The 25,239-nt window shown below is 41.3% G+C and overlaps 1 protein-coding gene across 3 annotated transcripts in view; it reads left to right on the top strand.

Moving 5' to 3' along the window:
* Window positions 1-1,353: 1,353 nt before the first annotated feature.
* Window positions 1,354-25,239, top strand: part of KLHL29 (kelch like family member 29) — a 581,254-nt gene continuing 557,368 nt past the window's right edge. For 2 of the 3 annotated variants that reach the window (XM_075923421.2, XM_075923423.2), the window contains exon 1: window positions 1,355-1,762. The gene's annotated coding sequence lies outside the window, so the exon portion shown is untranslated. Of the gene's footprint in view, window positions 1,763-25,239 lie in introns of all 3 variants that reach the window. The other variant, XM_089777034.1, reaches the window with a different exon arrangement.

Below are 25,239 nucleotides of genomic sequence, written 5' to 3'. Positions count from 1 at the left end.
CATTGCCCATTTGTGTACAATGGATTGCTTCCCTGCTTTTCATTGTTCTGAATGATACTTTAGCTGTTCTTTGGCATGTCTCTCTCTGTTGATGTGCTACAGAATATATATGTCCTTACTATGCATTCTAGAATTTTTAAAAAACCTGATTTTATTAAACTTATTCAATGTCTATATGAACTATGATAAGGTTTTTGATGTTTTTAAACTACAGTATAGCAATGATAGTGCATGCGTAAATCAGAAAACCACTATGATACAGCATACCATATAACCTGAAGTAGATACATATATGTTACATGGCACAAGTGTACACATTTTTTTAAAATGTGGAATGAAAGGTGAGGGATTGCTCTGACTTAACTGGGCTGTGGATCAGGCCCACAGACTAATACCTGTGTATTTCTCACAAACTATGATATGCATGTTACTTTGGAAGAAGACTCAGAGGTTTTTTGTTAGTTTCTAAGGTGCTAGGGGACCACTCCTTGTTTCTTAACTTTTTTCAGCGATTCATTACATTTCAAGAAATATCTACAATATTTATCTATATCTCTATATGTATATCTATGTGTATATGTATATACACCCTCACATAGATATTAACTGTACGTGCATTTGATACACCTATATACATATACCCATCACAGCATGTTTCTTAACATGCCACAAGCCTGCTGCTCTTAAATTATGGGAAATATGCAGGCATTCTCTTTGTGCGTTAACCTAGCGTTTAAAACATAGGTCTGTTTAAGTGGATGTCCAAGTAACATCACAGGGAAGGCTAAATGCCTGCACGTGGCGATCCAAGTCCAGGCGAAGGAGGAAGAGTCCGCTTTTATTCTCAGGGATATTCCTCGTGTGCTGCATGTGTGCCTGGGTACAGGTGACATGCATAGCCATGGCAAACATATATGACGCGTGCCAGCGCGGGGCACGGGCAGCCCGCCTCTTTCGCGCTGTGGCTTTGCCAGCCGCCCTGTGATCCCACATGTGCGCGTGTAACTTTACCAGGAGTGGAGCTGCCATTGATCCCGGGCTCCCCCTCTACCCCCTCCCCTAGGAGGGAAGGTGTCTGCCAGCCTCGCGGCTCAGCAGCCGCCCGCCCATCTCCGAATTCAGGGCTGCCCCTGCCTGGCAGCACGGCCGGAGCCAGGGGGCCACCGACCGAGCCGCGCTCTCCGCAGCCCGGCCGCTCTCCCCAGCCGAGTGCCCGCTGCAAACCCCTCCCGGTGGGGGCGGCTGACACAACGGCGGGGAGCCGGGAGGAGGGCTCGGCTCCGAGGAGTCCCCGCCTCCCCCCTTGGCCCTCCCTCCTGCTGCTGTGATTGGCTTCGCCCGCCCCTTGCCTGGGCTCGGAGGCCGCCTCCCTCCCCAGCTAAAGCGGACAGTCTGTGGCCAGGAGGGAGCCAGAAGGGAGCATGGTACCGACTCTGCACCAGCCTCCTCCTCCGCGCTGCGCACCCAGCCCCGCCGAGCCCCCTGCTGCCTGCGCCGCCGCCTCTTCCTCGCCCAGGCTCCGGAGCCAGCTGACCGGCTGGAGCAGCTGAGAGGCAGCCCCAGCTGTGCGGGGCTTCGCATGAGGGGGGGAGGCTGCAATGCATAAGCCGCCGCCTCCTCTTCCTCCCGCCGCCGCCGCCGTCTCCGTGCATCCTCCTCCAGCCTGAAGAAGCTACCGGGGAGCCGCTTCGCCCGCCAAGGACACGAGCCCGCGGTACCCTCCCCCCTCCGCCCCCGGGTGCGCACCGCCCAGCGGGGAGAGGTAGGAGCCGGGCAGAAACCAGGGCAGAGCTGGGATGGCTAGAGGGGGCTGTGCAGCCCTGCCCGGGGGGCGGCGGCGGGAGGGGGGCTTGGCGCCCAGGTGGCAGCCCTGGTGTGTGTGTGTGTGTGTGTGTGTTGGTGTGCGTGCGCGGTGTGGTGTGCCCCTTCCCACTGTTGTTGTTGTGAAGCTTGGGGTTTGCCAGCAGCAGCAGCCTCCCGTGTATTGAATGCCTGGCTAATGAATCCCCTGCGCCTGCGCTTGCTCTCTGCATTAAAAACTTCCTGCCTGGGTGTTTTGTGTGGCAGCGAAAGGAGGCGGGTGGCATGGGTAGCCGAGCTTTGGGGCGGGGAGGTGTGTACCCCCCATCCCAGTACCAACTCCATCACAGCCCCACCACAAAGTGAGCAGCCCTCACCCCACCCAAGCAGCCCAGACCCCAACTTCCTACGCTTGGTGTGGCCGTGGGCACCTGACACATCCAGGCGAAGGGCTGCTGGTGACACTCTTTGGAGCGAGGGTGGTGGTTATTTTTTTTTAAGTGGCATCTGTTCCAAATGCCTTCTTGAAACGCACACCCACGGCAAAGCATCTACCCCCGAGGTTAGCTTAAAAAGTGTCTGACAATGAATACAGAAAAATATTGGGTCGGTTTCTTCCCCACACGAGAGCCTACAAGTCTGGTTGCCCTTATTTGTGTACTTTGCCAAGGGCATTTTTTTTTAAAAAAAAATAACACGAATATGTTAATATCGGAGTAATTTTGAGGCAAAACATTGATTTTTTTTTTTTGTTTAGTGAAATCAATAAATCACTTCTTAATCTGTTTCCCACTCATTGTGCAGCCCCGGATGAAATTTGTTACTTGTTTTTTATTTATCCTTGTGCTGTGTGTAGGATCTGTGCATCATCCCTTGGGTACTTTGTTATCTGAGGTCTTGTTAAGGTTGAAAATGGAGTAGGACTACTTTTTTGTTGTTGTTGACATTAAGTGGATGTGACTGTCTTTGTCATACTCTTATGCAGATCTGTGAACACTATGATTTTTGGTTTAGGTTCCCGAATAAAGAGGAGTAAAAAACCTTCTTGGGGGATTTTGTTGAGAAGTGATGGTATTAGTTCTCTCCACAAATTATGCATGCTTTTGATCTGTGACCCCCCCACCCCAATCTTGTTTATTAAACGGTGAGCTCCTATATATTTTGAGACTTGGTATGCAAATTTTTCACCAAGAAATTCTAAAGCCTTGCTTATGTAAAGTAATGATTTTTTTTTTAATTGAAGTCGTCTTAGAAAATAGTATTCTGGCAAGAAGGTTAAGGGAGTGTAACAATCCACATTTTTCACCAGAGAAGGAAAACTAAGATGTGTAAATGTTTGCTAAAGGCATTTTATGTTTGTATGGGTCATGCATATGAAACTGGCAAACTGAAAAAATGCTTTATTTTGTTGGGTATATCTTTTAAGTGTGTGTGTGTGTGTGTGTGTGGCTTTTAAACATGATTTAAATTTGGTTAGCAGTATATCCTTTGAGGTCAGTTTTTTCAGCTACTTAAAAGCCAAACTACTGTAGCTTTAAGGTGACTGCAGATAACAGTATTACTGTCTCTTATAATTAGCAATCTGCTGAAACTTTAAATCCCTCTTGATAGATGTTATGATCTGGGTGAGAGAAGCAGCAATTTTGCAGCCAGCTTATCTCTCTCTTCCCCCCCCCCCCCCCCCATATCTTCCCCGAATAAAGCAACAGTGTGTCTATTGTGTTCTGGATTAAATTGATGAAGATGCTTTCCTTTAGAAAAGTAAACTACAGCCATATTTTACATTGATGAGCATAACTAAAGTTTGAAGCAGTTGAACAAGTCATTAGGATACTTATTCTTGACTGAATAACTAATGTATGTCTTTTTTGTTCTTGTAACTATTCTCATAGTAACCATTTATAGAAGTCTTTCCAATTTATGATCAAACAGGGCAAACATGCAAGTAATTCTATATAGTGACCTATCTAGAGTAACCGTTAGCAAGTACAATTTGAACCTCTTTGGTCCGGCAACATCTGTGGCCCGATAGGAGTTAAGTAGACATCTGGCTAACTAATCATGGGTGTGACCAAGTTTCATGCAGGCCCATGAAGTTTGTTTATAGCCACCAGTCCTGGCTCTCAGTGTTCCGTGCTGTTTATTTCTAATTTACACCTAAATGTCTTCTAAGAGCCCAGTAAGCAGTGGAAGTGTTGGTAATGCTGCTAGACAATATTGACCTCCTGTTGTTCGGCAAATTCTCTGGTTTGGCACCAGTCAGATCCCAAGGGTCCTGGACTAGAGAGGTTCAAGCTGTATATGTAATGAAAATTGTAATTTACCTCTTCTGGTGCAGACATGTCTTCTAAAATCAGTTCTGACATTTTAACAAGAACTCATATCCTACATTTGTAGGTTGCTCGCATTATTCAAGATTTTTTTCTATTTCCAAAATGTGTAAAATATTACTATAACTTATTTTAAAAGTTAGTTATGTCCAAGGGGGTTACTTTGCAGATTGGCCATTGGAGTTTCATTTTGACCCTTTGTAATTCATGCGCTACAGAACTCTAAACAAAGTAGTTAAAATTAATGGTATAGAAGTTGCACTGCATACAAGTGGGCTTGGGAAGAACTACTATATATCTGGAAATTCAAAAACTCCCAAGTTTTCAGTGCATATTTGTCATCCTTGGTAGCTTATGAAATGCGTGTACTGTGTGTCAACCTTTCCCTTGACAACAAAACCCATGAACAAATGTTCAGCATGAATTATATTGCTTAAATAAAATAATCTGTTGTTGTCGTGGTTACAGATAGGGTAAGGGTTATTAGTTTTCATCCGCATGCAGTGGGGTGGGGAAGCGAAGAAATGTACATGCCTTATGATGGTTGGTCAAACTTGGAAGTATCCAATATGTGAGAACCTAATGCACTGTTTTGCTTTTGTAAAAGAATTGCTGAACCAAACGAGCGGTAGAATGTTTTCTTTTTCTATCACTAGGCTCTTGTTTCTTTAAGAAAAAAAAAAGGTACCCCATTCTATCCTTATTTCTACCTGCAGAGTAGTATTCAGTAAAATTGCTGCATTTACTTTTCAAACAACTATAACAAGTATATTGAATGTAGAATGATTGGAACTTCTAATGATTAAAAGAATGTGGAACGCACATCAGTAATACACAGTTCTAGAATTTAGATTTGTTAGTATATTTATGTATGGCATCACCATTACCAGCACTTCTAATGTCCACTTGCAGTGAAGAATTCACTATCTGCCTGAGTCATCTTTTTATTCCTGCACAACTTGCTTGCTGATTTTTGCCAATTTTTTTCTCACGTGTACTGGGCCCAGTTCTCCTTGCTCATGGAAGTATTAACCCATTGACTGTGCTAGAATAATTTCACCTGTATATCGCTGTGAGAACAGAATCAGGCTCTTGATATCTTGGCACCTAACTGTTGGCATCATTCCCAGTGCTGCTTTTTTCATCTATTGTTCGTTCATCTGAAATTCAGTCTTGTCCATTACTACTTGTGTTTTTTCCTGACCTTTTAATTTAGTTCCTAAAACTAATGTACCCACTGTTTCATCAAGCACACCAGAAATGATCAGCTCCCTTTTCCCCTCCCATCTGATACTCTAATAGAAGCTACACATATATATGATAAGAAAACATATCCTTGCATGTATAAACAGATTAGTGCAATTTTTCCCTCTGCTCGTCCCCCAGCAAGGTATGACCACACTGTACTATTTTTCTTTTTCTTTTTTTATTAACGAAACTGAATTGTTAATAATGTAACCAGTAAAGAAGAGGTTGTAGGATGTACAATGTAATACAAAGGAACTGAGCAATATAGGTCATGTTGTGAATATCATGCTATTCTAAAAGTTCTATGAATGACTTGTCTGGTGACAATATGCTGTTCCATTTGGATTTATTGCTACATGATGCCCTTGGAGTTTTTAGAATCCCAGGGTATGTCTACACTGCATTCCTCTTTCGAGGGAGGAATGCAGAGGAACGAAACCGCAAATGAAGCTCAGATATGAATTTCCCGCACTTCATTTGCATAATTGTGTCCGTGCGCTAGTTCGGAAAAAAACGCTGTCTAGACACGGTTATTTCAAAAGAAAACCCTTCTTTTGAAATTACCCTTAAATCTCATTTTATAAGTAGTAAAGGTAACTTCTTCTTCTATAGAAAGGAGCAAATTGTTTTGCTGATGATGGTCTTTTGCCTATACCCGTGAGGATTTGATAACCACTAGCTATGGTAATATAACAATAGTCTATGATTATTAATGTGTTCAATATTTGTATGTATACTTACTAATTTCTTTGCATAAATAATACCCTGCATCAATGTGTTCCATGTTCATATATAGCCTAACTCCCCATAAGCATGAGTGGATTGGTATTACACACTGCTCTTTAAGGAGTAATCAAAATTATTTTTTGTCAAGCTTCAAATTTCTTGAGCAAGGCATTGTCAAGGACCAGATTCCAGAGAAAATAATTCTAGAAATGATAATAAGTAAACAGCTTTTGGGGTTAATTCAAATTCACCTGGTAGCCCAGTTTTGGTTTGCCTATTGACTATCCCCACTTAAATAAACCAATGGCTAGTTCAAATATCATTTTTTTTTTTTTCTTGTGCAGTTCTCTTGGCTGCTTTCATGAAAGCTTCTTCTTGAAAAGACAAAGGACCAGTTTCATTACTTCAGGGCTTGTCTACACAGCCTCTCTACTACACTGTAACTTTCTCACTCAAGGGTGTAGAACTCCTCCTTGCTCCGCCCACCTTCCTCTTCCTCCCCCCTCCCTCCCCCCCATCCCAGAGTGCAGCAAGTTATAATGCTATAAAGTGCCAGATCTTTCTCCCGCCACTCATGTCATGACCATGCTGCTGTGATAAACTTGGCAGTGTAGACAAAGCCTCAGTTAGCTAACCTTATCAGAAGTACCCATGCATTTAGAGGCATTAATTATTGCTATAAGGGACAGTATTGCAAATTTCCTCGTAGAAGTATCTTACCAACAGCATCTTTTACTGCAGGGAGAGATGAAATGTAAATAGAAGCATATCAAAGCTATCCTCTTTACATTTCTTTTCTTTCCAGAGGTACAAAGGTTTTTTTTTTTTCCCCTGAACTACAATAAAATGTATTTAAAAAATTTAACATAGGAGTACTGTTATTGGATAAATAAAAAATAGCATGCTTCACAAATCTTAGATACATGTTGTTTAGTTGTAGGTTATTATTAACTACAGTTTCATCAGAAGTTTGAAAACTGTTCATAATACTTTGAAGCAAGTCTGGTCTTGATTATAATTTAGTTTCAAGTCATGCTTTTCCATAAGTATTTTTTTACCTTGAAATTGAATGTTTAGAATAGCTGGAATAACAGTTCTTGAAACATTATCTTCTAATATCTATATTCAATTTTTCTTTTTTGATTGGGATACTAAGTCTAGTTTTTAAAGTGATAAATTTGGCTAGTCACAATAACTGGCTTTAACTTTGAAATGTCAGTCCTCTTCCTGACACCATGAAAAATTTCAGGCAACTTTACAGCTTTTACATGCAGTATTACTGACCTGCATAACAGTTTCATCTGCAATCTATGGGGCTAAAGACAAGATTAATCCTATAACACTTGGGTCCTCTATGTTAAACTCATTATTCCTTTTTGCAGCAATGCCACATGTTAAAAATAAATGCTGATGCAGTCTGCAGTAAAACATTTTTATAACAGATTATTATAAAATGAAAGGGCTATTACCTGTGCTTTTATGTTAAGGATATTAGTGTGCATTTTTGTGTATAGTTCATTATTCTCCCCCCGCCCCCTGGAATGCTAGACCTGAAAATTATGCATAAATATGGGTGAAAAGTGCACATTTGGGTCTAAGAATGTTACTCTAAGGGTATGTTTTGAACAGGACATAGTGTGGTTAAATGTAAGGAATCTATTGTATTGTAACAAATGAATCTTATTAACGGAAAACTGTCAAACATGCATGTTGCAGGAATTTGCATTGTAAAGTGCATATATAGTGCAGAAACTCTGTAAAGAATCTCTCTAATTCATATAGGCATACATTCAGAGGCTACTGATCTTGTACAGTACATCTCATAAATTCAAGATCTGCCTAATCTGTCGAGCTGGACTTTAATCATATATCTATTGATATTTTTGAACCTTGAGAGAGACTCATTATCTGTGTTCAACTCTAAAAAAGCATGATTTGCATCACAATGCAGACAGTAAAAATCCTGGTCTTAAAGTGTGATTTAAAAGCTTTTGCTTCAGACACTTCTTCAGGTCTGTGTTGATGAGTAATTAATATTTTAAATCAGATAATACTATTCTGAGAGATGCTTTGTCAGACCTTGTTATAAGGTTCTGATTTTGTTTTTTGTCTGTGAACACTACTAGTGGATTTGCAGATCACAGTGTGTGCTGAACTGCTCAAAGAAAATTTTCCTTTCAGAATATTCAAACATAATGGCTTCTGTAATGAAGAATATACAAAATTCAAATGCCTTTGTTTTCCATTTTGAACAACAGTTGGATAAACTACAAACAAGGGACTGATGGGGAAAGATTAATTGAACCCACAAAATCAAGTATGGTATGATCAGATAACTTGATGAAATGTGCACATGTTGAAACAGCTGTGTGTGTTTTATCTGCTCATTGACATATAGGTGAAAATATACATCAAGACAATTTGGAACCAAACCCGGGATCTCTGAAGCTTAGTGCATGAGCCTCTACCCCTTGAGCTAAAAACCAGTTGGCTCTCGGGTTAGGCTATAGAGCTCACTCATTCTTTCTCTCTCTGTAAGTGCCACTCACTAGGTCTGTGGGTTACAGGAATATACAGGTTTTAAAAAAAAAAAAAAAAAACATTATTTGTGTACTATACACATCCTTTTTAACTTTTTCTCGGTTGTTAATATATTCCTACTCCTGCCAAGTAGAGAGAGATGCTAAGTTGGAAGGCTTCAAATTAAAGCAGTTCTTCTTTTGTGTGTGTGTTTGTTTATCTAGTACAAAGAAAACACTCCGGATATTTTGAAACATTTTGTGAATTAACTTGTAAGCTAAACTGTGTTCTGTCAAACTTTTTGCTCCCCTTTTATGGATTGAAAAGCAGTGCAAAAATGTCACCTCAAAGTGGAGTGTCAGGCCCTGCAACCAAAGTGAAAGCACCCACTGTACCACACTCATATTGCTTCTGCTGCCAGAAGTAATACTCGGTATGGATAAACAGAACAGTCCTGTGTGCATAGAGCCTGCTCAGTGGCTAAAGTACTGGTGCTGGGAACTGTGACAAGAAAAAATATTTTTTTTTGGGGGGGGGGGTGGCTTTTTGTGGGTAGTGACTTTTTGTTTCATTCTTCCTCTCTCTCTTGGATGTCTGGCTATTGTTTAAGAAAATAAAAATAGAAGCGATAAGGGCCTCCATGTGAACTGATATTGTAAAGGTTTTGAAGTGGGGGGACTTAGCAAATTTACCTCCTTTTAAAAGAAGTAAAGTGCTAGATACCATGAGCCTATGTCAAAGTTGCCACAAGGTGAAGATAGGATGTCTGTTGTAAGAAGGAAACTTTGTCTAGAATTTCACCTTCTTAACTCTATAATACTACCTGTAATGCTTAAAGGGGATCTCAGAAGGAACTGAAGGTTATATAAATGATAGTTACGTGGGTAGTAAGCTATTTTTCTCCTTTATTGTCACCAAAGCTGCTGATGGGGGCAGGTAAAGAAAGCAGGCTTCATTGTGGCTGCTACCTGCCAGTTGCCCTGGGTCTATTGCTGAATCATTCCTCCCCTCTCTTTTTTTTTTTTTTTTTTTTTTTTTTTTTTTTTTTTTTTTTTTTTTCCCCCCCCCCATGCTGACCCCTGCTGGCAGGAAGCATTATGCAAGTATTCATGAGGTTAACTCAAATCCTGGGAAAGGTGTCTGAATCCTAATGAACTTTGCTTTTTGGAGGTAAGTTTAGGCCAAAGTAGTGTGTTTGTTTGCTTTTAGTTTTAGCAACTCATGTTGGAGTAGGCGTGCACAAACCCCTCCAGGTTCTTGCTGAGTGATGTCTTGGTGAGTTAGACTAAATTACATTTAGCATAGTTTGCCTTTTTAACTCTAACTGTGGCTATTATGACGTTTAAAAATACTTCTTGTTTCCTCCCGGGTTTCACAAACAACTTGATCTCTTGCATCTGAAAATCTCAAATACTAACACAGGCATTCTGTATTCTGTCCTCCTGGGAGCAGAGGAGTACCAGACACAGTAAGCATATTGTGTGTTGAGGGATTATGAGAAACACTGTATTTGCCTCTTGAGGAGACGGCAGTAGAGAATGTGTGGTTAGTGTTTCCAGTGCATTCTGACAGACTTGCTAACACAATGAAAGGCACAGTGTTAACCATACTGCATTGCCCTCCTTCATTTTTTTTTTACCTTATTTTTAGCTATTTTAATAGAAGAAAAGTGTGTGGAAAATCCACTGCTAAATTAGTCTACCTCTTGCTTGCTTTTTAAACAACTTTTTTTCTCTTTAAAGATTATTTCACATTTCCAAACATCAGGCATGCTGATCAGTGTTCCATTAGAAGTGAATTAATTTTGGATAAACTTGCATGTATTCACAGGTGGTATTGCTGCTTTTTCTGTATCATGTGTTTTAAAAACAATTTAACCAGGCGTGCCAATTGATTTCCTTTTAGCCATCTTAATTCTTTCTCTCAATATGTGTTTCTGGTAAAATATTTTGCAATAGCCTGATTGTTGGTAGGAAGGTCAGTAATATTAACATGTGTTTTGCTTGTGTAAAAGCATTGTAGTATTACGTGAGGCCTCAAATGCTACTCTCTGTTACTCATACAATTCTCCTCATATCAGTCAAGGGGTGTACAGACGTGTCCTTGGTAATCAAATTCCTAATTTTAGTCTGGATTTTTCTCTAGATATATGCTCAAAATTGCTACCTCCCAAGTATTTTAAAAATAATGAAATTATTTTTAAATAATGTTGGGGAATTATTTTTAGTTTTTTGCTTTCCGAGTCTTTAGCTTCACCCCCCCCCTCCCCCCAGCTGTTTTTTCTCCAACCGTGAGGTCTTAAAAACTCACTTCTTAAATGTAATGTGCATCTCCTGAAATCTCTTGATTCCAAGAGCTCTGGCTTAAAGGGAAAACAGCAAATATTATGAGAGCTGCGGGGGGGGGGGGGGGGGGAATTATGTTGGTGAGAGATTGGCTCTGGCTGAAGCTTGGTTAATCTGGTTTCGCAAATTTGTAGAAACACAATTGAATGGAGAGCCAAGTTCAGAGCTAACTTACACTTGGGCAAGCCTGATGACCACAGAAATAACATGCCTTAAAGCATGTTTAAGTAACACATGATACACTTGAATCACAAAGAGCAAACCTCTTTGTAGCATCAGGCCCCAAACTGAATCCTACTGACGCTTTCACAACTATTTAACTGAATTCCATCCTCTATGTTGAAGACTTGAGATAGCAAGAGAGATTTGTTTAAGTTTTTAGCTATATTTGCTGATCTCTCCTGATGGATGGGATGAAACAAGTCATGAAAGCAGTGGTTTTGGGCTTCTAAAAAAGGTTTTGTACAGATCTCTATTCTATAATGGGCCAAATTTATTCTGGTCTCAAATCTGTTGAAGTTACCTTGTTGAAATAAATGAAGTTACCTTGAGTACTGAAGATCCCTGGGTAAATGTTGGGCCTGGTCTTCAAGATGATCAAATCACCAAAGTAAATAAAATCCTATTTTCTAGTACACCTCCCTCCATTTAAAATGGGTGCCATGCTGATAATATCTAAAACCTCAATTTTTAATGTAAGTTTAAATTTCTAATACTTGGACCTCTGTACTGGATCTCAACTACATGAGTCCAGTGACTCATAATTTCTCACGTTACATGTATGGTTTGGTTTTCGCATCTTTTGTAAGGAAGGGTAGGGAAAACTTTAATTCTGAAAACCTCTTTTTGCATGTAATTCATCATTGCTTTGCTTTGTCCATTTGGTCTTTCTTTAGCCAGAAAAATTCTACTTCAACTTAAGCTTCCAAGTTTGAGGCCAATATTCTATGTTTCAGCTAGACTGCCAGTTTTGACAAGTTTCGGCTTATGATGTAAACTCAATAATACCTTTTTAACTGTGAAGCAACTGCTACCTGTCCATAATGCTGTATTCTTGTGTATCCACAGTTTGAGTTGCTATAAAGAGAAGTTGCCAGGCTGAAAGCAGGATTCTTGTGAACCTTCATGCAAGAACGGATGGCAGATTGGTCAATTGACTTACCAAGTGTTCATATATATACTCGGCTGTTATTGTGACAGTACAGCATTGAGGTGATGGTTTAATCAGGGTCTTAGACACCTTTGTAATCTAAAGAAGCTAGTAGTGTAGCAAAATCAATTTGATCTAAATAAGATTCTTCTTAACCTCTTCCTTCCTGTTGCTTTCATGCACCATGGTTCTCTAACAATCATTTGGCCTTGTCAAATGTGAATATTTGATGGGTCATGTTTCCTCCAGGGCAGTAGAAATCAAAATACTGAGCAGAGTGATCAGGGCAAGCATTGTGGGAAACTGGTGGAAGTCAGCTCCATTGACAAAACACATGGTATCTGCTCTGGCTCTTCGTTGACAATAAAAGGAGAGGTGTAGTTTTTTATTGCCAAAACTGGGCTTCTCCCCTTTTCTCCCTCAACAAAAGTCACTCTGCTGTGTGTATTTTCTTGCTGTCTTGTCACCAAAAGGTAATTTTTTGTGATAAAACTTGGTAGGATAGACAAGGCCTTAAACTTCTATAACAGTAGCTCTGAAGTTTGACCTTGGCTGTACTGTAAAATGCTTAAGTGTACTGTAAACTATATTTTGGGTATGGTTTAATTCTGATATAGATCTAAAAGTTTAGTACATCTAGTATTCTGTGAAATCCTGATGCTTATTAGTATCCTAGAGCTTCATTCCTGTTCAAATTTCTCTAAGGCTATGTCTACACAGCAGCATTATTTCAGAATAACTCACTTTATTCTGAAATAACATAGTCCATGTCTACACAGCAAGTAGTTATTTCAACATACTGTCGAAATAATGTCAAGCTGGAGGACTTCTTACTTGACTCCTGTAACCCTCATTTCACAAGGAGTAAGGGAAGTCGGAGGAAGAGTGCTCTAACTCGGACTTCTTGCTGTGCAGACAGTGCCAAAAGCCGAAATAAGTTATTTCAACTTGAGCTACGTCAATTTACACAACGTGAGCTATGTCGTTTATTTCGTCTTTAACCCTGCTGTGTAGATGTGCCCTAGGAGTTTATTTTGTTTAGATTTTTATTCCTTAGATACAAGAAAGGGAGCATTTGTTTGTCAATAAAAAAAACAAACAACCCCCAAACCCACAACAACAAAATCATGTAGTTATTATAATAAATTGTGTATAGCAGTGCTTCCATACTTGCGTGTTTTAGGGTTCTAAATCCTACATATGGATGATATATAGTAGTCAAATATTGTATTACTCGAGTCTGTGGGTATCCGTTTCTGCTTGAAAGTGAGACTGTGATTTCCTTTGTTAATTTATACAAGTTCTCAGAAATATGTGAATTTGCTGTAGATTCAGGAACTCTTGGTGCTACTGTGGTGGTCCACACTCAAGTCCACAAGAGGGCATTTTATCACCAATTACTGGGGAAAATAAAAAAGCTTTTAAAGGGAAGATATATATTAACAAAATATGTAAAGAAAAATTAGTATCAGAGCTGCTTGTAGCTGATGTGTATAAACGTTTATTTTCTGGATGAATTTGATATGTTGCTGGCCAGATACGTCAATATAATCTGCTTACCTCCCCCTTACTGCATGAATGACTTCGTGTCTTAAAAAAAAGTTTCTCCTCTCTAGATGAGTTCTAGTTAAGTGTCTTGCAGCTGTTAAACCCATTAGAAATCAAGAAAACTGGACCAATACATAGTACAGGTACAACTAATGCTGAATAATCAGTGCACGTCTGTTCACCGCCTTCTAGGGCTCTCAAGAGGCAAGGATTCTGTTCAGGAACACTGCTCAGCAAGGAGGCTGGAATTTGCAAATACACCTAACTGTAAATCGACTGAATCTTAAGGAACATTTGGCAGCCAGAGAAGTATGCATGTGCCAGATGGATCTGATGTCTTTTATTTGGCAGCCGTTAATGCTAAGGCATAAAATGATTTGGGGTGATGTCCTAGTTGTCACTCTTTTCATTAAAAGAAATGCATTTTTTTTCTTGTATATACCTTTGCATTTTCCTTCTCTCTTCCTTATCTGTCTGCTGGTGATGATGGCATCTGTGCTGAAGGTCACGCTGCCTAGTTCTCAGATTTGTGACCTTCCTCAGCCTTTCACAGGGCATATAATGTTATTAATTCAGTTTGGTTCCCTGTGGACAAATATATTCTCACTACGACTGACGGGTTTGCAGCCTCAGCATATGCCAAGGATTGAATGGGCCATGGGGACAGAGCTGCCTGCCTCGTGGTGATCTGGCTTGGGTAGGCATATTGGCAAGGCAGGGTGATAAAGCTTTCACTGCCCAATTTGGATGGGTGTAGAGTGTTTAAGGTTCAGATTGCTCTTCGCACTGACACTTCTCCTTTTGAGGTTTTCTTGCAAGATTTACCTCAGTGACCCCAAGTATAGGCTTCCCCACACTGTTCCATATGGGTCTACGGTCTGGCCCAAGATTTCTGCCCCCACTCTCTGCAGATCCTTTTAGATGCATAATGAGGCCTCTTGCTTACACAGGCTCTGGAGTCTCCTGCCTGCTTGCTCCCGCATGGAGCACTCCTGGTGTAGGACTTCCATGGCTGATGGCTGACTATGGAGCACACCATTGATCATGGTCTCTGCAGCATGGGGGAAGCCATTAGATGAGCTGGCTTCCTCTGTGGTGTCAGTAGGTGGCAGGGTGATTTGAAGTCTCTCTTTCTCCATCTCTTTGCATTCAGAACTCTCTGGGGGAGATGGAGGTGACAAGGAATGCTGGAATGGCGTTGTGGAAAGGGAGGAGTTCTTTCTTTCCCATGCTGGAGAGCCGAGACCCTCCACAAATGGCTCTTGAGTATTAAATGGACATAAATTCTCACAACCTAAAAATAGGCAGAGGCGGGGAAGGGGCAATTAATCAAGACTAGCTCCTCGTTGATCAGCGACAGGCAGTTTTCTAGTTAAATGTCGGAATATTTTAAAGCTCTTTATTCAGATGAGATGCTTTGGCCAGGAAATATTTTTGAGCTATATTGATGTTACTGCAAATAAATGATACTATAAAGCATTTTGGTATCACTCGGGGACTGGAACTTGGAGTGCTCCTTGATTTTAAACTTGGGAGGCGTTTGCTTTCCAGAAGTGTCCTACAAATTTGACAAGTCACTTGTTGCTCACACCCTATTACCTTTGGGCAGGACACTGGATTTGGTAGCTTAACATTTACTAGAACTGTAAAGGGCATGTTATTGCTGAGACTTAAAGAAAAAATGTCTGGCATTTGATTAGTGCTGAATAGGATTTTTTGTTGTTGTGTTTGTTGTTGTTGTTGTTAAGTCTGTGTCAGGATAGGGTGGATTAAGGCTAGGGTTGCCAGATGGTTTCAACAAAAGTATCGGACACACTTGACATTACATCACAATCTACATTACACCTTATTTAGAAAATACTGGAGATTTATATTTTCTCAATTTGTTTCCTGAACAGAAAACTCAAATACTGGACTGTCAGGTTCAAAACTGGACACCTGGCAACCTTATTAAAGCTAAAGTTTTTTTTGGTGGAGATTTGAGTATGCCCAACTCATTACTGATTCAGTGCATAATGAGGATCTTGCCTGGGAGACATAGCTGTTCAAGGGTAGGGCAGGAGAATTGGGGGGGTATCTAATGGATAAGGTGGATGTAGAACTCAGTGTATATCCAATCCTTCACATGTGAAACAATCATACTGATAACATACACTCCTGTAATATTAATAGTTCCTGTAGTGAAGGAAGGTTAAATCCCAGTTTCCCCACTGTTCTACTGGGATCCAGCATTATTGCTGCCCCCGAATTCACTAGGAAGGCCTGTATGACACCTGGGTGTAGCTTTGCGGTTTCCCACAGAGAGAAATGAGGGCTTGACCTGGATGCTGTTCATCTTTAAGGGACTGTTTATTATCAGGAATCATAGCATATAAGAGTTACTTCATTGGCTTCTGAGATGTAGAGAAGAGGTAATGTGCTACATTTTAATTTCACCATGCCTTTGGTTGGGAGCACTCCTCTGTGAAACAAAATTCTAGCATGATATTCGTATTGGGGGAACATCAACCATTAATGGCAGAAGTTGAGGAGAGACTTTCCAGTCTAGATGGAAGTCTTACAAAATGTTCTCCTATGTCTGAACTAGTTTATTGCTTCTGTAAAGTCTTTATTATTGTAAACAACTACTTGTCACCTCCTGTAAATACTTGTGCTTCACTTCAGCTTAGTTTCACATACTGAATGACTTAGGGAATATTTCCAGTGTTTTGACACTGTCTTTAAAGGAGTGGGGGGAAAGGTATGAAAGAAGAGCCAAACACTTTGCTTCCTGGTCCACAGAAGCTGCTACTTTAGTGGTCCCCAAGCTCTTCATGGTCATGCCTCTCAGGAGGTAGGGCTGGAAGTGGAGCCATGATCAGGGGCCAAGGCTGGAGGTTGGCTGGGGCTGGCACCAGGGCTGGGAGTGGAAGTCACATTCAGGATGTGTTTTTGGGGTAAGGCTAGGAGCCAGGGCTGCATCTGGAGGCCAGAATGGGCCTGGATGGTGCACAGTGCCTGCCCACCATGGTGGCTGGCCCGGACCTCACTGCATCCCTCCATGATCCTCTGTGTCACCCTGGAGGGAGGGAACCACACAACCCACAGTTTGTCTCTGATACTGGATCATTGCTATCCTCCACTCCTTGCCTCCAGCAGAAAAGGAATCTAAGTAAAATATTACTAAAAAGGTTACAGCTGACTGCAACAACTTGTAGAACTGAAAGGAATTAAAAGGTCCTATTCCTTTTTAAAAAACAGTCCTGATGTTTGGAGCCCAGTGTCTGCAGAATGATTGTTGGCGGTCTCTGGAAATTAATGGAGACACAACATATCTTAGAACCTGTGTCCATAGTTGCTAGGACAGATCTACATAACCTTCACTGATGGACAAGATCAGGACCTTTAATCTTTAGAAGTTTACATGCATGATATTATAGGAAGTGTTGATATATATTTTATCTTTTAATGGGCTTTCCTGATTTTTTTTTTAGTATGATTTTTTTTCCCCTTCCCATGCTTACTGAACAACAGTCCCATTTGAAATGTCTCCTGAGACACTCAAAATTAGTAACCATTCTAATAAATTTAGAGCCATGTGCAGAAATTTCTGACAAATGTCTTCTGAATATGAACTTGTTCAATTCTATGACACTCTTTAGCACTAGAATTCCTATCTCCTCTGAATCTCTTAGGGTAGGTCTACACTACCACCCTAGTTCGAACTAGGGTGGTTAATGTAGGCAACCGAAGTTGCAAATGAAGCCCGGGATTTGAATTTCCCAGGCTTCATTTGCATCTTGCCGGGCGCCGCCATTTTTAAATACCCGCTAGTTCGGACTCCGTGCCCGGGCTACATGCGGCACGGAGTAGGTAGTTCGGGTTAGGCTTCCTATTCTGAACTGCCGGTACACCTCCGGTACACCTAATCCGAACTACCTACTCCGTGCCACGTGTAGCCGCAGGCACGGAGTCCGAACTAGCGGGGATTTAAAAATGGCGGTGCCCGGCAAGATGCAAATGAAGCCCGGGAAATTCAAATCCCAGGCTTCATTTGCAACTTTGGTTGCCTACATTAACCACCCTAGTTCGAACTAGGGTGGTAGTGTAGACATACCCCTATTCTTTCTCTATTAACACAGTCATCCAAACTACTCAGCAATTTCAGTCAGCATTTCTTTGGAGAGCAACTCTGGAAAAGTTGTTAAAATTACTGTAGCAGCAAATATAAAACATTATTCAGCTCCAAGCATAATCATACTAAGGGTCTTGGATAGCTTTGATTTTAAAATGCTTTATTGACTTTTGGTCCACGTCTTGAGTAAGTCTTTTATGGTAAACATTGATAAAAATGAAAGATTCAAGCCTTTTGATATTTAAAACGTATGCAGACCAAAATGTCAAACATTGCTTCAATGGAACAGGGTAACTGAAAAACCTGTTATCCTAAAGTAAACAAAAAAAATCTTATTTTAAAGAGACACTATCATCTTGAAATCTGATCAGTTAAAGTTAGTTTCCTATAGCACACCTTTTCCAGAGTCTTCCAGCCAATATTTATGGCTTTGCATTTTACAGTTTTTTTTCTCTGTTCTCTAAAACTATAGACAAAATTATGGTGGGTTGCTGATTTAAATGACACAAATTGGTGATTCATAATGCTTTGATTTAAATCTCTGAAGAAACCTTGATTTTGAATCATCCGTTTTAATCATGTTTTGCATATGTACTTTATTTGCCTAAAAAGAGGCTGAGTCTCAGTGTTTGGTATGCACTTAAAAAGGTGGGCTTGCAATTAAAGATAGCCTTCAGACTAAATTTAGTGCTTTTATTTATTTATTTTGCTAATCAGGAGGATCCACTAAATCTCTACAACATTCTTAGCTACATAGGTTAACAATGTCCTGATGTGCCAGTGGCTTACCCTGACAGACTGGGAGCCATAGCTTGCTGACCCGTGCTGTAGATCATTGATGATGAAATGTCCGTTCTGGACTCGCTTCTCTTCAATAAAATTTCAGCATTCTTTTTTTTAAAACTTAATTTATATCTGCATAAAATCTGACCCATCCATTTCACAAAATGCTAGACCTTAAAAGTCAGTTAAAAAGAAATACAATGAATGATAGTACAGTAAAACTCCATTAGTCCGGCATCCAATGCTCCGGCACTCCTGATGGTCCGGGACCATCAGGAACCCGGAAGTGCTCGGGGCAGCCGGACAATTGGAGCTGCTCTGCCCCGGCTTCCCCGATTCAGCTGCTGCTGAAACTGACCAGCAGCTGAATCGGGGATGCCTGGGGCAGAGCCGGACTATCGGAATGGGGGGCTATGAGGGGTCTGGGGTGGCATCTCCCCCCACCCCAGATCCCTCATAGCCCCCCCCCCTTTTGATAGTCCGGCATACCTGATAATCCGGCACCCCCTGGGTCCTAAAGGTGCCGGATTATCAGAAGTTTACTGTACTATGGCTCTGGTGTCAATCTGCTATTGTGAAATTTGATCTCTTTATTCATGTTGACCACTTGGTCCTCCTAAGTCTTTGGCCAGTCTGAAAATATAATGCACAGAATCAATTAAATCTTTTTTTTTTTTTTTTTTTTAAAGCCAGTTCCCACCACAGACATGCCAGTCCCCAAGGTATCTTTGAAATAAACAAAGATTATAATTTGACAGTGAAAGCAGGTGACATTCTTCTATATCAGAGGTGTTCGACCTCTTTTCATTCACAACCCCCCAAAGCTGAGACCTTTTTTGTTGGGGGGAGGGGGGAATCTGGGAAAATTTGGTTGCGGCCCCTTTAATTTATAGTGCCGGTCCGCTCTCGTGCCACTCCTCCTACCCCCGCGTGCAGGGGCAGATGAGAGTGCCACGGGGCCCAGGGCAGTGAAATTTCGCGGGGCCCCTCCTGTGACACGGCACATGCGTGGGGCCTCGGGAAGCGCAGGGCCTGGGGCAGCTGCCCTGCTCGCCCTGCCCTAAATCCACCGCTGCCCGCGTGTATGTTGGGCACCGAGCTGGGAAAAGAAAATGCTGGCTGGCCGCTGTGACCTCTCCCGGAGGACACCTGTGGGTTGCACACCACTGCTGTATATAGGCCTACAAATTCTATAACAATTATTTTCTACGATTTTCATGTTAGTATTTAAAATGAATGATGAATTTGTCTGTATACCCTGCGAATATTGAAAGACAACAAATACAACTCAATGTTTGTTGCATGAGCGGGTTGGTGTACTCACTTCATGAACCGTTATGGTCTATCTTCATCAGTGAACAAAGATAGTACAAAAGCTGCCAAAAAGTCTGGAAGAAAAAAAAGTTGGATCTTTCCAAAGGCTTGTTACAAAACATCAAAAGGAATATGCATTTGAGCTGTCACAAATAGGAAATATGAACGAAACCCCAACAACATTTGATCTCTGGAGCAACAGAACAGTAACTAGTGTTGAGGAGGGCAGGGAAATCAGTTTTCATTAAAACCACTGGCCATGGAAAAAAATCCATTTTACAGTGGGGTTTTTTAATCCTGTTTTGCCAATGGAGCAATGTTCCCTCCTATGACTGTTAAAAGGAAAACCTTGCCTAAAACACCTTCAGGTGTTGTCATGTGCACACATGAAAAGAGATGGGTGGATGAAAGAGGGCCTATTGAATGGCCGGAAAAAGTGTGGAATAAGAGACCAGGAACACGTCTCAGTAATCGATCTATGCTTGTTTGGAAAATGTTTGGGGCACACAATGTATGAGGTTGAAACATATAGCCAAAAAAAATTACAACTACTTTAACTGTAATGCCTGGAGGCTCAGCTTCTGATCTACCACTGCTTGGTATCTGCCTGAACAAACCCTTTAAATACAAGCTATGCAAAATGTCATCTGACTGGATGTACTCCGGCATGATGAAGTTGATGAAAGTCGAGAATCTTATGAACCCTGAATTAAATTGGGTCACCCACTTGATCAATGATGTGTGGAGTCCATTCCCTTGGAAATGACAACATTTCCAAAATGATTTTTCTATATTAGCAATACACTTGGTCATTCAGAAGAAGATGCCCTATTTGCTGATGATGACATAAGGGAGGCTGCTAAGGAATCTGAGGACAACACTGCTGACATCTGTGATGACCATGCAGGAGCAGCTATGACTGAAGCTGAATTTGATGAACTGTTCGGTGAATTGGAGACATTCAAACTTGTGAAGAATTTTAAGACTTTTTAAATAGGTACATAGACTAATTTTGAAGGTATGTGAATACATTTGTTCAGTTATAACATGTTTTTTGTTAGATTACATGACATGTACTAAAACTCACGTTTCTTGTGACTCCAACTTTTAAAACAACGGACAGTAGGAGCTGAGGGTCTCTGTGCCACAGTCTTCAGGTACACAAAACTTCCCAGTGCATCAGAGTCTTACCCTGATGAGCTGTGAACTGAAGTTTGCCAACCCCTGATCTGTAATTACAATGTAAACCAATGGATAAGCTGGGCCCCACAATTTGATGTGTGTGTTGGTTTTTTTTTATATATATACTAAAACATTTGGTTTTATGAACAACTATAGACTGTTAGTGTTTGGTTTGCTGGACATTCAAATTCAATTTAAAATGCACAAACACAAATTGAATTTAAAAAGAATTAAGCTACCTTAAAGGTGCTGGATATACAGGCAGTCCCCGGGTTACGTACAAGATAGGGACTGTAGGTTTGTTCTTAAGTTGAATCTGTATGTAAGTCGGAACTGGCGTCCAGATTCAGCCGCTGCTGAAACTGACCGCCAGTTCTGACTTACATACAGATTCAACTTAAGAACCCCAAATCAGCTGCTGCTGAAACTGATCAGCCGCTGATTCTTAGGGCAGAGCAACTGTCCCTGGGGCTTCCTGTAGTCAGTACTGGTCAGTTTCAGCAACGGCTGACTTGGGGACGCCTGGGGCAGAGCAGCTGGGGTGCTGCTGGGTTGCTCCAGTAGCGCGGCTCCTTGGCGCTACTGGACCAACCCAGCAGCACCCCATCTGCTCTGCCCCAGGCGTCCTGATTCAGCCGCTGCTGAAACTGACCAGCAGCGGCTGAATCAGGACGCCTGGGGCAGAGGGCTGGGGAGCCGCCGGGTTGGTCCAGTAGTGCCCAGAGCGGCGCTGCGGGACCAACCGGCAGCCCCCCAGCTGCTCTGCCCCAGGGTCCACAATAAAAGCCTGGTCTGCTGGGGGGGGGGGCACACTAGCTGCGCCCCCCCCCCCCCCCAGCAGACCAGGGGCACCACGAGCAAACCCTCAGCAGCGGCGTGTTCCCCCGCTTCTGAGGCTTTGCCAGAGCAAAGCCTCAGAAGCGCGGGACCCCGCCACGGCTGCGGGTTTGCTCGCGGTGCCCCGGTCTGCTGGGGACCGTCTCCAGCAGACCAGGGGCACCGCGAGCAAACCCGCCGGGGCTGCTGCTTTGCTCCTGATGCCTCTGGTCTGCTGGAGACGGTCCCCAGCAGACCAGGGGCACCGGGAGCAGCTTTTCTCGCCCCGGAGGTCAAGGTGGCTGACCGCTGCCTGTGAGCTCCGGGGCAAGAGAGCCCCGTTCGTAAGTGCGGATCCAACATAAGTCGGATCCGCGTAAGTCGGGGACTGCCTGTATAAGAAAAATATTTATCAAAACAACGGGACACATTTCCTAGGCAAATTTTGAAAGCCTCCAGTGAAGGCACGTTCGCAAAGAAGCTGGATACCCAGCTGTCTTAGATGTTTTAGACTTAACAAATCCTGCATCTTGGCAGGGAGAAGTTAGACTAGATCTTTGAGGTCTCACCTGACCCTGTGATGGCATGATTTACCAATTTATTAAACAAAGGAAGAGTTATCTCTAGTTAGTTAGTGAATTGAACTGATTGTTTGTTTTTTGTCAGTGTCATTCAATATACTTAGAGCTAGTAGATTTTATCCTCTCATACCTAATTTTTGTTCATTGGATGAGGAGGAAAAAGGAAAAGTATATGCTACATGTGCTGGCATCCTCCTATGCTATGGTTTAGAAATGGTGAGCCTTATGGAAAGGGAAGAAAGGAAGATACAGATAGTAGAAAATAGTACCCTGAGGAGAATGGCAGGCAGGAGGAAATGTGGGTAAAGATGAACTTGGGACTCGGATAGGCTGGAGAGTGCATATTTGAATTGTGCTGGGCATCTTTTAAGAATGGGAGAAGCATGACAGCAAAGACGGCATGGGAACAAGATGTTAACAAGAAAGGATGTGGTAGATAGGAGCTATGATGGAAATGTCTGTCAAGAGAAGCCTGGAGAGAGAGGTACTGGAATTCCAAACCCACTGAATCCTATGAGAATCTCTTATCCCACGTAAACAGGAAATGGAGTCAGGAGGTGAAATTAAGATAGATAGTTCTCTTCTTCCTATCTTGCTTTTTCAACTCTCAATCAGTTTCTTAATTTTGAATGGTCTAGTCACTGAACTGAACTAACTGAGTAAACTGAAAGGAAGAAAACACTCGGTCAGTAGTGGCAGAAGAGGCAACTGCTGCTTTAGAACGTTAACTGACAAACTGTAATTCCTGATCGCTTCTACCAGTTATGTGATCTGACTTTATTAAAATTAAGGATGTTTCCTGCTAAGTTTTAAAGAGACTATAGTATGTTTTCAGGGCTGAATTTAGCTCGTCTTGAAATTTCAATTTTAAATAGGTCTATTTTAAAAAATTCATTAAACTTTTTTTGAAATCCACTCTTTCTTTAAAACCTGACTGGCCAGAAAGCTAATATCGGCACACATTGTTGGAGAGAAGAGAGAATGATTTCAGACTGGAAATAAGGTGTAAGGTGTGTGGTTTTTTTGTTTTTTTGTTTTTTGTTTTTGTTTTTTAAATAGTAGAGGGTAACTAACCCTTCAGACAACTTACCACAGGTTGTGGCTGGTTCTCTAGCATGGGGAACTTTTAATTCAGGTTTCTATGTTTTTCTAAAATAGATGCTCCAGTTGAAGCACAGCTATTGAACTTGAACTTGAAGCAGGAATTAGTACAGGGAAGTCTTATGGTCCATGTTATGCAGACTGTCAGATTAGGTGATTGCCATGGTCTCTTTTGGCCTTAAAGGGTGGGTCTACACATCAGGGCTTAGCTCAATTTGCATAGTTTATTTTGAGTTATGTCAATTGCATAGCTTATTTTGAAATTGGGACACAGCACTTATTTTAAAAGTAGCACACTCTTCCTCTGACTTCCCTTACTCCTGGTACAATGAGGGTTACAGGAGTCGGAGTAAGAAGTCTTCCAGCTTGACAGCATTTTGACATTATTTCAAAATAACTGCCTGCTGTGTAGACCCGACTAAGATCTTTTGAACTAATGCTAGTTATTTTGAAATAATGTTGCTGTGTAGACGTACCCAAAATGAACCTATACGAAAAAAACAGAGAAATATATTTGTTACCTTGATAGTAATCTATGGAGAGTAAGTAAAAAGAACTTCAGCTGGAAGTATGGAATACCCAGATGTATTTAAAGAGACCTCTTCAACTTTAAGTTAGCCCTATGCATTATTGAATTTAAAGTCAACAGTACAAGAATCCTTAAAGTTTATTTTAACCATTAAAAGAATAAATGTGGAGCGTGGTGGGGGGAGAGGCGTAAAATAGAACTTGGCCAATTCATTTAAAACAATGTAGCCTCTAATGAACATCCTGGCTCACAGTGAAATGGCTGTCACGTTTATTTAGGGACTGATACTAAACCAAACTGGCAAGATAGTCTTATTCTAATGTAAATCACTACAGTGCCATAGTGTGTGTTTTCTTCCAGATTCCGTTTACGCTTAACTCTTGAATGACACAACTCTAATGGCTCTGCTGCTTAGCCAGAGCAGAAGAGTGAATTGAGAGTATTTGATAAATCAATTATAAACAATAATGCAGATTGTATATTGCATAACTAGGTTTTTTGGCTTGTTAGACTAAATAGCTAATAGAATTTTTAAAAGAAAAGGCAGGAGTATCCAAAATAAATAAATTAGTGTTCCGTGTAATATATGCCAGCCGCTTCTCATCTAGGCTCAGCTATTAAAAAAAAAAAAATGTGTATACTATATATGATTATGATGCTGTGATCATTACAGTGCAAGCCATTTTACTTCTCAGAGATTTTTACAGAAAATGACTCTCTTAGGGCATGTCTACACTGCATTTCTCTTTCGAGAGAGTAATGCAAATGCAGACAAATGAAATTGCAAAGGAAGCACGGTTTTGGATTTCCCGCGCTTCATTTGCATAATTGCATCCGACCACTTTTTCCAAATAACTGCATCTACACAGCGTTTCTTTTTTCGAAATAGGGTATTTCGAGGAAAAAACCCTTCTTTCGAAATAACCCTTAAACCTTACTCCTTATAAAATTAGGTTTATTTCGAAAGAAAGGTTTTTCTCGAAATAACTGCGTCTACACAGCATTTCTTTTTTCGAAATAGGGTAGTTGGAAAAAGTGGTTGGACGCAATTATGCAAATGAAGCACGGGAAATTCAAATACACTCTTCATTTGCAGTTTCGTTTGTCTGCATTTGCATTCCTCTCTGGAAAGAGGAATGCAGTGTAGACTTA

This window comes from Pelodiscus sinensis, chromosome 3, assembly GCF_052426305.1.
Source record: "Pelodiscus sinensis isolate ZL-2025 chromosome 3, ASM5242630v1, whole genome shotgun sequence".
NCBI lineage: Eukaryota > Metazoa > Chordata > Testudines > Trionychidae > Pelodiscus > Pelodiscus sinensis.
This window is presented reverse-complemented; position numbering and strand designations above follow the sequence as displayed.